The 13,431-nt window shown below is 41.1% G+C and overlaps 1 protein-coding gene across 1 annotated transcript in view; it reads left to right on the top strand.

Moving 5' to 3' along the window:
- Positions 1–5,200: 5,200 nt before the first annotated feature.
- CNTN1 (contactin 1) overlaps positions 5,201–13,431 on the top strand; it is a 233,072-nt gene continuing 224,841 nt past the window's right edge. Inside the window, exon 1 of the mRNA XM_027710925.2 lies at positions 5,201–5,359. The gene's annotated coding sequence lies outside the window, so the exon portion shown is untranslated. The remainder of the gene's footprint in view (positions 5,360–13,431) is intronic.

Genomic DNA, 13,431 nt, shown 5'->3' with positions numbered 1-13,431 from the left:
GAAGATACTAAAATCTTTTTGCAGCTGTGTTTTTGGAAGCAAGGTTTTGAAGCCAGGAACCTTGGAGAACCCTTGGGAACTGTACTCATGGTAACAGTGAAAAAAGAACAGCAATTTTTATTTAGCTACATTTAGCTGTAAATTATGTCTGAATCAATTAATTGTTTAGAATATAAAGAAATATTGCAGAGATGCTGTATCACATATATTCACTGTTTATACTGAATGAGACAAGAATGCATAGGAAAAACCACGGGGCTCATGTAAAGGTTCATATAATACATAAAAGTAGGGTGACAAAACTAAGGTAACACAATAATTCCTATATTTAAAGACTTGCAACAGCAGTAAGTACTAGTACCCTTTTTGCATAGTGTTTATGCAGATTTTCACATATACTTAAGGAAAACTGAAACATCTCCCCCGAGGATAAAACTGTCAGTAAACTGAGGAATTTTGTGTTCATGACATGATGGTCTCTCATCTGGGCTAAATGAGTAACTGTGGGCATCAACAGAATCAGTATTACACATGAGAAATAGAATCAGGGAATACAGGGAGTTGGAAGGGACCCATCAGGCTCATCAAGTCCAGCTCCTGGTCCTAAACAGGACAGTCCCAAGACTCACACCATCTGCCTGAGAGTGTTGTCCAAATACTACAGGGCCACACAATCTGTTTTCTAAAAATGTTTATTTTGTTTTTTTTTCCCTTGTGTTGCTGCAAGAAGGCTGTGTCTATGCATCTGGCTATATGTATCCATGGACTGGACCGGTGAGAGATTGTATTTTTGACTCTGGAGAGAATCTGGGCAACTTCTGCTTCTCTGAAGTTGCACATGAGTCACCTGTCTTGTGGTACAAACTTGATATCCTTGTAATAGCTTACAGAGAAATTTATTTCATGAGAGAGTTAAACATTTTACTTTGTGGGACTAGATTCATGGGCAAGTTGAGATCTGCTTCCTGAGAGAAAAAGCTAATTTTATATTCACTCAACTCACGATCCGATGTGACTGCTTCTTGAACAAAACTCAGTGCAATTTAGAGCAACTTAATGTCCAAAGTTACAAGCTCTGGACTGGTATCCAGAGTACACAGTAAGAGTCAGTGATCAACAGAATGTAAACATATTCTCATGTCATCCTCTTAATTTCTCTCCTGTTCCAGTTCTTTGCCACATAATAGTATTTTTGTTTGTACAGAAAAACATGTCTGAGTGCTAAGCTACTTTTTTTGCCAGCTCTCTAGTTCCTAATCCATTTTGAGGAGGGAAATAAGGACAGTATTTCCATTAAAAAATTGGTTATAAAAGTTGTTCCTCAGTAAAAGTATCTAATTTTGTCCTTTAGCATCCTCAAAAATGTCTGAATCACTTTCCAGAAACATTCGAGTCATGAAAGAGATCAAGCATAGGAAATAATAGCCTCAATGATTAAACTGCAAGCTATTGAAAATAGACTTGTAAAATATAGAATTTAATTTCAATACTAAGTCTTCCTGTATGCTCTATTTTAAGCTCTATGATTAAAATTACCTTTCTGATGTGTTTCATTCACTTTGAAGAGTTTGGAATTCAACAAGAGTAGTGTTCAGCTCAGTTAAGTCTGACTCTAAAACTCTTATTTCCCTATGATAATGTTTAATATGATAGGAAATTTTTTGCATCATTAGAGAGTAATGAAAAGGAACTTGTGTACGTCACTGTCATGGATGATAGGCTTGGATATATCCAGAATTCAAATTATCTCTGCAAATATACATCTCAAATTCAAATAACAATGGATTGTTAGCATTGTTAACCTCCTTAGAGCAGCGTAAGCCATAGCAAGATTTTTCGAAGAAAGAGTACTCTTAAGCTATTTTAATGCATTACACTCAAACAGGTAAGTCTCCACAGCAGCAGAGTTGAAGGACAAATGAATTGCTTTTGTAACATTTGCATTTGGAACATAATATTCATTCTTTGCTCTTAGTAGTATTCCAAGGCAGCACTGGAGTATGGAGTAACATATGGTAATTTCTGTATGTTTACAAGAAAAGCCGTTTTTCAAATAAACAGCCATTAACAAAACAATAGGGGCTTCTAATCTCATTAATCCTCTAAAAGATTGCTTAGACTGGATGGGGTATATAAAGCTCATGCTAGCCCGTGTCTCCATTTTATTATAATAACAGAAAGCTGCTGTCCCTGCTTCATATTCCCCATCCCCCATTCCTCCGATGGTGGATGCTATCAGTGTTGTAAAAATATGAAGTAAGGTCAGTGGTTGCTGTTCCTCCACAAGTGCTGGAGGCTGCAGCTATGTCTCTTTCATCCTTATGGTCGGATCCCAATTGAGACTTGTGCCACTTTCCAGGGAGCAAATTCCTCACAGGAATCAATTATCCTGGGAGGCAGGGAGGAGTATGAACTAAGATACAAATTGATCGTAGGGAGAGTGTTACAGAATAATGAGCAGCTGATGATTAAAAATGCACAGGATGCTGAAGGCACTCCCTTTCTGCATGTTTTCTGTTCCTGTTTTGCTTTGCTGACTCCCTGGCTCTACTGAAGGATCTCTGAATCAAGCAAAGGGAGAGACAGAGATTTTCTGTGCAGTGCAGAGACACCCACTGGTATATTTAAGTAAAAAAAATTACCCTGCCTCAAAATGTGTAAGACAGCCATCTTAACTTTTGGCAATGAAATCAGAAACTGAAATTACTGAACATGAGGGATAAACATCCTTCAGTGGGTATCCTAAATGTTAAATAGCTTATAGCATATAGCTACACATGGCACATATAGCAGCCTGTGCTGTACATCTGAGAGGCCATGCTGAGTAGGCCAGCATCTTTGCAGCAAATCATCCTAAAGCTGACTTTGTGTTTCAGAGCTTCTAGCTGCAAAATGCAGCCTGAGGCAGTTTTGGAACCAAATACCATTCAGAGCAGACCTAAGACTGCTCTAAATCCAGGCAAGGGCTGAAACAATTTTATGGTCCTCACTGTAAGAAAGCAGTTAAGGTGTCTAAAAACTACAGTTCATGAGAAGTCTGTGCCAGAGATTCAAAGCTCACTAATATTTCAAATGCCTCCTGTTCCATTACTATGTATTGTGCCAATATGCATAATCTAACCTGTTTACCCTAACATACCCTGCTATTCAGTCTTTTATTTCCCATTTTTTCTGCACCTTTGGTACCACCCAACTTTACAGTGTCCCCGCGGTGACAGCTCTTCTCTTCTGTTTGTGTACACATACAATGCTCAGTATTGGATTAAGACACAGGAATTAAAGACCCAAGCCTAAATCTCCAGCTCCAGAATGATTAAATGAGAATCTATTAGGTGGGGTTTTTTTTTATGAACTATCTTTTTTTATCCTTGAACAAGCTTCTGATCCATATGGTTGTAAGAATATGATCTCCCTGAACTTGACATAATGGTATTTGGTGCAATCTGCAGACAGTAAAGCCGTAAGGTCAGTGCTATCTTGATTTTTAGGGGAGTCCAAATCCTTCCAGACATGCAAGAACTACCTAAAATGACAGCTAAAAATGAAGCAGTCGTCCCCCTTCTTACCTCAAGCTGCTGAAAAAAAAAGGACTTCAGATGTCTCTCTACTGCAGGGACCTGATTTTTCGTAAGGAGAAATGTATGTACTTTGGTGTTACTCCCAGTGTCAACTGGGAGTAAAGGATTGATCATGAAGGCACAGGGGGCCCAAGGCTGTCAGTCTGAGGGTCTTGGAATAGCTGCAGCTATCCCCTCTCTGGTCCTTATTGCCATGCAGGTGGCATAACCTAGTCAAGTGCTATTTGTATTGTGTCTGCTCCTGACTGTGTGCTATCTGTCACTTTCTGTACATATTAAGCATCACGGTTGCAGCCCTCCAAAAGTTGTGTTTCATATACAGTGGGAACTCATGTCTCAAAGTTTTGCAGGTTCCATGCTCCAACCCTCATGAGCCCTTCCTGGAGCAGCCATCACAAATTTGGCAGCTTGTGAGTCTTCAATGGATCACGTGTCTACTGTGGCCCTGTTTATTTCCTCCAAGAGGGTATGCTGCAAGCCGCATATTTGCCTTTTTTTTTTCCCTCTGGGAGTTTTGATTTCTGCAGTAATTTACAACGTGGAAAATACCACATAACTTGAGCTCAAGGGACAGGTAGAGGCTTTAAAAATAAATATTTAGCCTTTGTGGTAATGAAAAAGAATTAAGAAATATGGTCCTGCATAGAAGATGCAAAGTCCAGAAAAAAAATCGAGGCTGAAGAAAAATCTGTCATTTCAAAATCATTGTTCTAACTTGGGACGAGGGTATTAATTAAAAGTTTGAACCTGGCGTTGCCGGGCACTTCCCTCGAGGGTCCCGAGCATCACGCCTCTTGTCCAGCTGCACCCTTGAGGTCCGTACCGTCTCCTGCCTCTTCTTCCTGTGGTCCTTGGATGCCGGCGCGGTTGAGGGCCAATAGTCCAGGTATGGAAAGCAACTTAACCTGGGTTTCTCCTGCCCTTCGGGCTTATGCAGCGCGCACGCCTGTGTCCGTGTGCCTGTTACTGTATCTGTGTCCGTGTGCCTGTGACTCTCTGTGTGCCTGTGTCTGTGTGTGACTGTGTGTCTGCGTGACTGTGACTGTCTGTGTGCCTGTGCTTGTGTGTGTCTGTGTGACCGTGTGTCTGCGTGACTGTGACTGTCTGTGTGCTTGTGCCGGTGTGAGAGCGGCAGCCGGTGCCGCACACGCTCCCTGGACAGCGCGGGGTGCTGTTCCACCTGCAGCCATGTGGCATAGCCAGCGGGACGGGCGCGGACGGAGGGATGCTGAGGCCCCGCTCCCCCGGCCCTGCTCACCTTCGCCCCTCCCGCTCTGCGGCGGCGCTTCTCAGCCCGCTCCTCCGCCCACCGCTGCCACCACTGCCGGCCGGTGCGCGCCTCCGCCCCACGACTCTCCTGACTCTCGTTTACCACACTCCTCCCGCTCTTCAGGAACAGGGGAGAGCAGCCACTATCCCCGCTCCCTCCCTCGCTCCCGCCTCACCTCTCCCCTCTCTCCCTCACCGCCGCGCTCGGGCACGCGCGCTCCCGCTCGCTCGCGCACGAGTGACATCACCCCCGTCCAATCAGCCGCCGCCGCTCCCCGCGCCCCGCTCGGCCCCGCTCGGCCCCGGCGGCCCCGCGCGCGGCCGGGGCGGGGGCGCGCGGGCGGCTGTCAGCCCAGCCCAGCCCAGCCCAGCCGGGCAAGGACGCGCCGAGCCGAGCGGAGCCAGCCGCGCCGAGCCGCCGGGCCGGGCCGGGCAGGCGAGGGCTCTCCGAGCCGTCCCCGGTGCGCAGCGGAGGCGGGGTGATAGCCCGGCCGTGCGGCGGCACTGCGCAGGTAGGGCACGACTCGCTCGGCGGTGGGCGCGGCGATGTCGCCCCCCGCCCGCGCTGCGCAGCGGGGTCCGCGTTAGAGCCGGAGGGACAGGGCAGCGCAGCCCGCGGCACCGTGCGGTCCCGGGGAGGGGGCAGCGCCCCGGTGGGTTCCCCAGCTGCGGGCAGTCGCAACTTTAGCGGTGCGGGCGGCGGGGCCCGGGGAGCTGGGGCAGGTGCGGAGCGCGAGGGAGCCCCGAGCCCTGCACGGCCCGCGGGCGGTACCGGGGCCCGGCTCCTGTGCGGCGGCCGGGGCGGCGGCCCGGCACGGGTGGTCGCTGGGCACGGCAGCACTCGGCTCCCGGGCTGCCGAAAGCGGGGCCGCCAGCCCCGGTTAACCCCCGGCGGGTGCCGTGGTCCTGATCGTGGGCTGGCGGGGGGCCGGGATGCTGCCGCAGGGAAAGCCTCGTGCGCCGTTTCCTCTCCGGTTCCTACAGCGCACGTATGGTTTTTGGCAGCGTGTAGAAAAACGCGTCCGTATCTTGGTCTTGCAGAGCGTCATTTCAGCACCGCGGTCTGTGCCGGAGCAGCCGCAGCCTCGCGCCGTCCGCTGACTTGTTTGCGTTTTGGATGTGTTTAATGGAGACCGGCTAAAAAGGTGTTGGGTTTTTTTCGTTGCACCTTCTTGCAGTAAAAATATTAGTGTTTCACGCTATTTCCCCCTTGTAAAATGCTAATTATACCGTTTTTCAGTGTCGCTTTTTCGTAAATGTCAGCAATTCAGACAGACTGTCGTAACACCTGCTGGTGAGGGCAGAGATGCCATTGCTTGAGCTCCGCTAAAGGCACCTGGAGGCGCTGAGCCTGTCCAAGGTGCAGCGCCTGAGCCGCACCCGAATGAGGGGCTCTTTAGGAATTACATCTGCTCTATAAAGCGCTGTTTAATTCTGCTTATAAAACCTGCCAGAGATTATCTATGCAGTTAATCAACTATGCTCCATTTAGTAATGAAAATAAACTATGACCTCTGAGCTGCGAATGTTTTCAAGTGTTATATCCTAGCATACTTATATAACAATATTATAATGTAGTTATATTAAAACACATAAAATATTTAAAGGTTTCTTGGCAGTTTAAAAATAAACCATTATGTAATTACTGGTCTGTACAACTTAGACAAAAACATGCCTTAAAAATGCAGCCCCCTTTGCAGAGGTGACTCTATCAAAGAAGGTCTTAACAAATATACTTTATTTAGTAGCATTCTTTTGTATAAAATTACTTGTAAACCAGAAAAATAACAAATGCAGGACTTGAATTGCATAAGAACAGGGAAAAGCTCTCTGAAAGCACCTGAAGTTATAAAAATTCTCAGTTTTTCCCTTATAGGATTAGTATCTTTTAAGTGTCCTTGCACTGCACATACTGTAAAAATCCTTTTGAAAGGATGATCTTTGGCCCGTATTGTATAGGTAATAATACTCAACCAAAATTTCTTTAGTAAGAACTTTCCTTAATTTTTCCAGAAACTGTTGGTAGTATGAACCTTTTGTTTGGTTGTTCACATTCAAATGTGTGTCATCACCATGAGTTTGTTAGTTTTTGTAGTTGGCATGATAACAAAATATACTTTTTCCGTCCCTAAATTTTGCAAAAAGTAAAAATAACCTAAGCAAAGCACTTCTGTCCTTGTCCATGTTTGTATTATCCACAATGCTATTCAAAACCAACAAGAGATTTCCAGTTTTACTTCTAACAGATACTGAAAAGTAATGCAACCTCAGCATAGCTTCACAAGTAATGCAAGAACCTACTTGATTTCATAGAATCTTAAACTGAGTGTCTTAAACACCTGTAGAAGAAATCCCACATTATTAAGGTCATGGAACAAAGAGATTTCAAGTGCCTTTTTGAGCATGTCTTTCTGATACAGTTTTAACTACATGATTGCATACTATCTTTTTTTTTTCCTACTGGAACTCCTTTCTCATTCACTGCATGGGATAGATGGAGCTCACTTAACACAATTCAGTATTTTTCATTGATCGTTGTGTGAGCCCATGATTTATTTATTCCATGTTACTCGGCTCTGCTTTGAAGACAGAACTGATAACATCTGTATGGGCTTTGCTAAAGTGCTTATCATTATGTGATCAGAATGCATCACAAAGAATTATTAGTTTATCAAAATCTACCTAAGATGAGACAAGGCTTTTACAGATGGTGAACAGAGGCACAGAGAGGGTTAGGTGAAAAGTATTTACTCATTTTTGGTGTCCAATTTGAAATATCTACAATTCTTATAAATATTTTTGCTCAAGTTATACCTGCTGTTGCTTTTTGTAGCAGTCCTGGGTGCTCCACATATCTGAGAGTGGATGGGGAAAAAGAGGAATTCACAGTTAACCCAAAATTTCCATGGTTTGTTATTAAGTGGTGTGCTCGTATAGAGTAAGAGGGAGGAATGGGGAGAACTGCAGAAGGGAGGACTTTAGTTGTTAAAGCCTTTGTGGCATATTACAGAGCCCCTGTCTCTTTTTCTTTCTGCAAGCCCTCCCTCAGTCAGTACACATATTCCTGTTCTTCAGTAGATAAGACAAGAGTCCTACCTGCATTAGGTTCTGTATCATCTTCATGTGCCTACATGTCCCCTATACTTTCTTAAAATATAGAAGATTAAGGGAATTAAAAAAAACCCCAACAAACAAAAACCCAAGAAAATGCAGAAGTTAAATTTTCAAAGTAAATTCCTTTTTGTCTTACTACATTGGACCTACAGTGGTTATCAAGAGGATTGGAAAAGTTGAATCCTTTGCTAAAGCTCTTGAACTTTCACCATTATGACTGATAGCATTAAGAGAGTGCAGTCCCTTTCATGTACAACAGTGGTAAAGCAAAACAGCATAACTTGTAGTGCATTTGCTCAGGTAGTGGAAAAGTAGTTGCAGACTGTAGTCCTTTCTGTTCTAGGATTTAGAGAATGTATCGTGGTGGATGAGGGATGTTGTGACAGTCTTTTGCAAGCACAGTCCTTTTCACATCACTGTTTCTATGGATCGTAGTGACAGTCTCCTATTCATCCTGTAGCCAGTCTCAATCTTAATTTTTCAAGTGTTCCTGGTATGACCATTCCAAATTTCAGTATCTTGTCTCAGTCAGTCCTGTCTCTCCTTGCTTTTCGCCTGTCAGCATTCCTTCCACTTATTTTTCTTTATTCCTTGGAGCTTCCTCCTGTTAATTTGCCACATCAGTCCATTCTCCAGTCACTTCTTCTGTGCTTTTATTTTTGGCATTTTTTTAAAGTAAAAGACCCTTGCTGAAAGAAATAAAAAAAACCCTGTTGTGTTTTTCCTCCACTGTTCCTTTTAAAAATTGAACTCTTGAAGATATTTTTCAATGTGACATGTAGTTTGTTTATATGCACTGGCAGAAAGCAAGGACAGACAGGGCACTTTGTCCAAGTTCTAGATAGTTGTAAACGTTAGAAATATTGAGCAACCTAAGTAGTCCTAATTATGAAGAGAAATCAGCAATCCTGACTGTAGCATGTACTGTATTTTTGCTTAGCTAAGTTTAATGGGTTTCTGTGCTGGCAAATTAAATATATGATGATTTGGGTTTTGTTTGGATTCATCCTGAGTTTTTCATTTTATGTTAAAGTTTTGTTATAGCTACTTTAAAGAAATATTTACAAGACTATGTAAGTCTCTCACTGACTTGAGATCTGGATAAAACTGGTGGAGTTACCACTACACCATAGTCATCATCACTTTGCCTACTATGGCCTCAAATCAGGAGGCCTGGAGACACACCATCTATAACGCTTCTGTCTTCTTTGAGAACGCACGCAGGATCACTCTCGAGGAGAAAAGACAATGCAGAAAGAATCGAGTCCTGCAGAAGATACCACCTAAGGAGTCTTTCTGCTGTGCCTTTTGCGGTCGGATATGTCTGTCTTGTATTGGCCTCATAAGCCACCAGCGTGCCTGTAACATGCATGGATAGAGCCTTCCTAAATCTTCGTTTGTGAAGCCTAGCCATGATGATGATAGTATTGTTTACATAAGATAGTCTTTTTGATGTGATAGAATAGTATTTGCAATAACTTAGTAGCTCTCATGTCTGAAATGAGGGGCATGGTTGAGCTATGGTTTGCACTACAGACTGAAAATTTAATGTGAGACAGTATGTTAAAATAAAGAAATATAAATATATGTGTTTGACAAGTTCTTTGTATTTATATAATACTTTTATAATTGACATGTCTGTCTCGTATTGGCCTCATAAGTCACCAACGTGCCTGTAACAAATGTGGATAGAACCTTCCCAAATCTTCGTTCGGGAAGCCCAGCCATGAAAATTGACACATAGTGGCCAGATTATACATTGTTACCATGCAAACAAGTTATCTTGGACATAGATCACGATTTAGTCATGAGATGAGCGATCTTTTTATAGCTTTATTGGAAACTTCCTGCTTTACCACAGACGATTCAATTTTCTCCACTTTAGCAGGAGTTGAACACAAGCATAACTGTAAGTTGCTGTTGATTCCTGGTCAAGCCAGTATTCAAAGTTGTTATGCATGAACTTAAATTTACTGCTGTATTCGTTTCTGCATGAAATTTGTTTTCTTTTCCATGAAATATGAGTAATGGACTTCAGCTTAATGAGTGCTAAATTTAATTTGCTTGTAAAAATTAAGGAAAGGTGTTTATATGTTCAGTTGAGCATTGGAACAGGTTACTCAGGGAAGTTGTGCGGTTTCTCTCCTTGAAAGTTTTAAAGACAAATAGATAAAGCCCCCAGAAACCAGATTAAACGTCTTCACTGACCCTGCTTTGAGCAGGAGGTTGGGCTGGAAGTCTCTTGATGTCCCTTACAATATGAATTATCCTGTGACATTTGGACATCCCTTACGGCCTGAAATATCCTCTGATATTATTCTGGCATTCTCTGAGGGGGAAACACCAATATACATTCCGAACAGTACTTCCTGAAAGGGGGAGGATGGCTGTGCCAGCAGACAAAATATTCAATGCGTGAATGAAATATTTGATATTACAGACTGAATTCCCTTTATAGTTTACATTGGTGATTGTATTTAAATGCACTGCTAGATTTGCTGTGTTCATTAGGTAGGCTTGATGTTATATTATAGGTCTGTTTTAAGGGAGATAAGTAGCTAAGGGAGATTCAGTAGCTTGGTCTGTTAACCTTGGTATGTTGTAGCAAGTTGTAGTACTTAATCTTCTGTTTCATTGGAAGAAAGGATTCCTTTTATTAATACAGCTGTTTTATATTAAGAAACTTGTATTTTTAATACAAAATCTCATACTCTTAATCTGAATGTAAATATTTAAAACAAACACTGAATGATGCTGCGTGGAACAAGCTGTTTATGTTGTATCAGTGTTGTTCTTGTTTAAGGTGCTAATCTTTCTGGGAATGATCAGTGCTTACTGAATGAGGGAGATAACTAATTGCCTCGTCTTAAGCAGAGGGATGGGACAATAGAAAACGGGTTCTAACATATCAGCTGCAAGGAGATGGGAAATTTTGGATTCACCATAACTGGGATAGAAGTCCATTTTAAACTTCTGTGTTCTGTAAAACCAATGAGTTTTTGGAGTTCCTGCTTACAATTCAAGTAATATGTGATGCAGTGATGAAAATGTAATTTCTTGAAAGCTGTCTTGATTTTTTGTATATCATAAATTCACCTTTCACATATAGCTTTGTTTTTCACAAGGTTTGTTCTTCAGGCTTTTTATGTTCTAGACTAATCACAGTTTAGCAGGAATAAACCAATTTATTTTATTTCTTCTGTGACAAAAGAGAAACAGCCATATACCATAAATATTTCCAAATGGAAACTTCCTTCTAGGTAACTGTATTTTCAACTAGAATGTGTCCTTTGCCAAGTATTATTAGCAAACTTGTAAAAGTGCCTGCTAGGATAACTTACCTGTTGATAAGGCTTGGTGTTTCTGGAAGTGTGAAGACTCACTGCTGTGAACACTACTGCTGCTGCTAGTAGTACTTTCAGATAAAGCATTTTTTCACTAGGAACATTTTTGACCAAAGCAAAAAGAAAATAAGATGAGAAAGAGCAGCTAGAAATACATATTTTTTGTTTTCTAAATTTCTTCTTCTGAAGAATAAGGCCATCTCTCTTTTGTAGTATTGCCAAAAGCCCAGCTCCCCTTTCATCAGCAGTCTACAGTTTACTTCTTTTATAAAAATGAACTTTGGAATATTGAACAGTTTCCACTTCAGATTTTCATTACAAAGGAGCTCCAAGGGACACCAGATCTGTTGAAGGAGATCTTGGGAAGCCAGGCATTCTGAAACGCTCTTTTTCCCCCCCTTCTTGTTCTTGTTGTCACTCCGTGAACTCAGTCTTTGCTCTGAATTTTTATTTACCTTTTCTCTCTGATTTTTCGTGACCTTTCAATAATTCAAAAAAACTTTAATATATTTTGAAAAAGTACCCAATTCTGCCACCTAAACTAAGTGTAGCCGTGATATTCCTGGAAAACACATAAACAGGTCATCGCAATGGCAAAAATTAGTCTACAACTTGACTGTAATAGGTTGTTTTTAAAAGTCACAAAGATGAAAAACTACTGTGAAAGTTCAGCATTAACTAATCTTTAAATATTATGTATAATTTTTGTTTTGATTGCTTTAATTTCTTTCTTTTTATATAACACATAAGAACTCTGCCAGCTATTGTAAAACAAGCAAATAAAACCCAAACAAAACAACTAAAGGATAACTACTGGAACAGTGCCGATGCTGACTTCCATTCTAAACAACTGGGGTGATAGTTATACTTTGTTTAAACGTATTCCATGTCAGTGTTGCATTAAGTATTATCAGATGGATACTTTGGTTATGGGTTCTAGTTTTAGATTTGTGGTTTTTTTTTTTATTTTAGTCACTGTAGGAGAAAAAGTTTATCCTCAGAGTTATGAAGGGAATGCTGAATAAGATCCTAATTTCTTTGGCTCATCGTAATAGTTCACTGCCTCTTTCATTTCTTGGTGTTGATCTGCCTCATTCAAAAGTAGGTTTTTGCAAAATTTACTGATGCATTAAATTACAGGAGGTGGTGAATAATTCCTATCACAACCAATTTAACTCATAATTCTTGTCTTTCTATAAAGAGTTTATCTGTGTAAGCATAGCACTAGCAGTTTAGATGAAGAATTAATTTCCTTTTAAATAGCTGATATTTACGAAATAAGAATCTGGAAAGCATCAGCAAAACCTAATTAAAATAATTTTTAAAATTACTTCATGGAAAAAATACTTAAGTATCTTGTCTGACATATTGACCTTATCCAGTCACTATTACATTAACTTATATTTGTGTACTCAAACATATCTGTATGCAGGGTCTTTCCCCCCATGCACTCCTGTTTGAAGATAGTGAACTGAAGAAGAAAGTTATCTCTATTAAAAATACTCCAAAAATAATAAAAGGGAAGAGAGGCAGATAATCTCCAGTAGGGTGATTTTGAAAAAAATGAGTTTAGAAATTACTAATTGCATTGTTAAAATGTCAGTGTAAAAACTACTTTGAGTTATTTGCATTGTATTACTGAAATTAACAAGAAAAAAGTGTACTTACTTGGTAGTGGATGCTTTTTATTCCTGGGGATTTTCTGCCAATATGTGCAAAAAATGAGTCATTACTGGGGGAATTTTCTTGAACTGAAATATGTCTCCCCGTTTCTTCTTGGAAATCATTTTGAGTATGAATCAAGAGCAAGACCAATGTAAATTATCCCTCTGGGATAGTGGAGTGGATAATTGTTTTAAAAATATTAAATAGCTTTTTGTTTTTAATGTGATGTTGATCTGTGTTTTATCAGCGAAGAACACTTGAGATAACTAAAGGTTTTTGAGTGAAAAAGACTTGATTGTGTTTTCATTACCAACAAGTTGTAGGTTCATTTATTGTTAGGCTGTGTGATTACAAAATGGGAGTTTGGGGCATGGAGGAAAGTGGTATGCTGAGAAGAAGGGTTAATTTGCATTTAGCTGTATAGGTGGAACACAGAAAAAGGTAAATCTGACTAAACTAAG

The sequence above is a fragment of the Pipra filicauda genome, unplaced genomic scaffold (genome assembly GCF_003945595.2).
Source record: "Pipra filicauda isolate LSUMZ 115617 unplaced genomic scaffold, ASM394559v2 scaffold40_size4127951_pilon, whole genome shotgun sequence".
NCBI classification, from domain to species: domain Eukaryota; kingdom Metazoa; phylum Chordata; class Aves; order Passeriformes; family Pipridae; genus Pipra; species Pipra filicauda.
The sequence above is the reverse complement of the archived record's forward strand: the minus strand, read 5'-3'. Positions and strand labels throughout refer to the sequence as shown.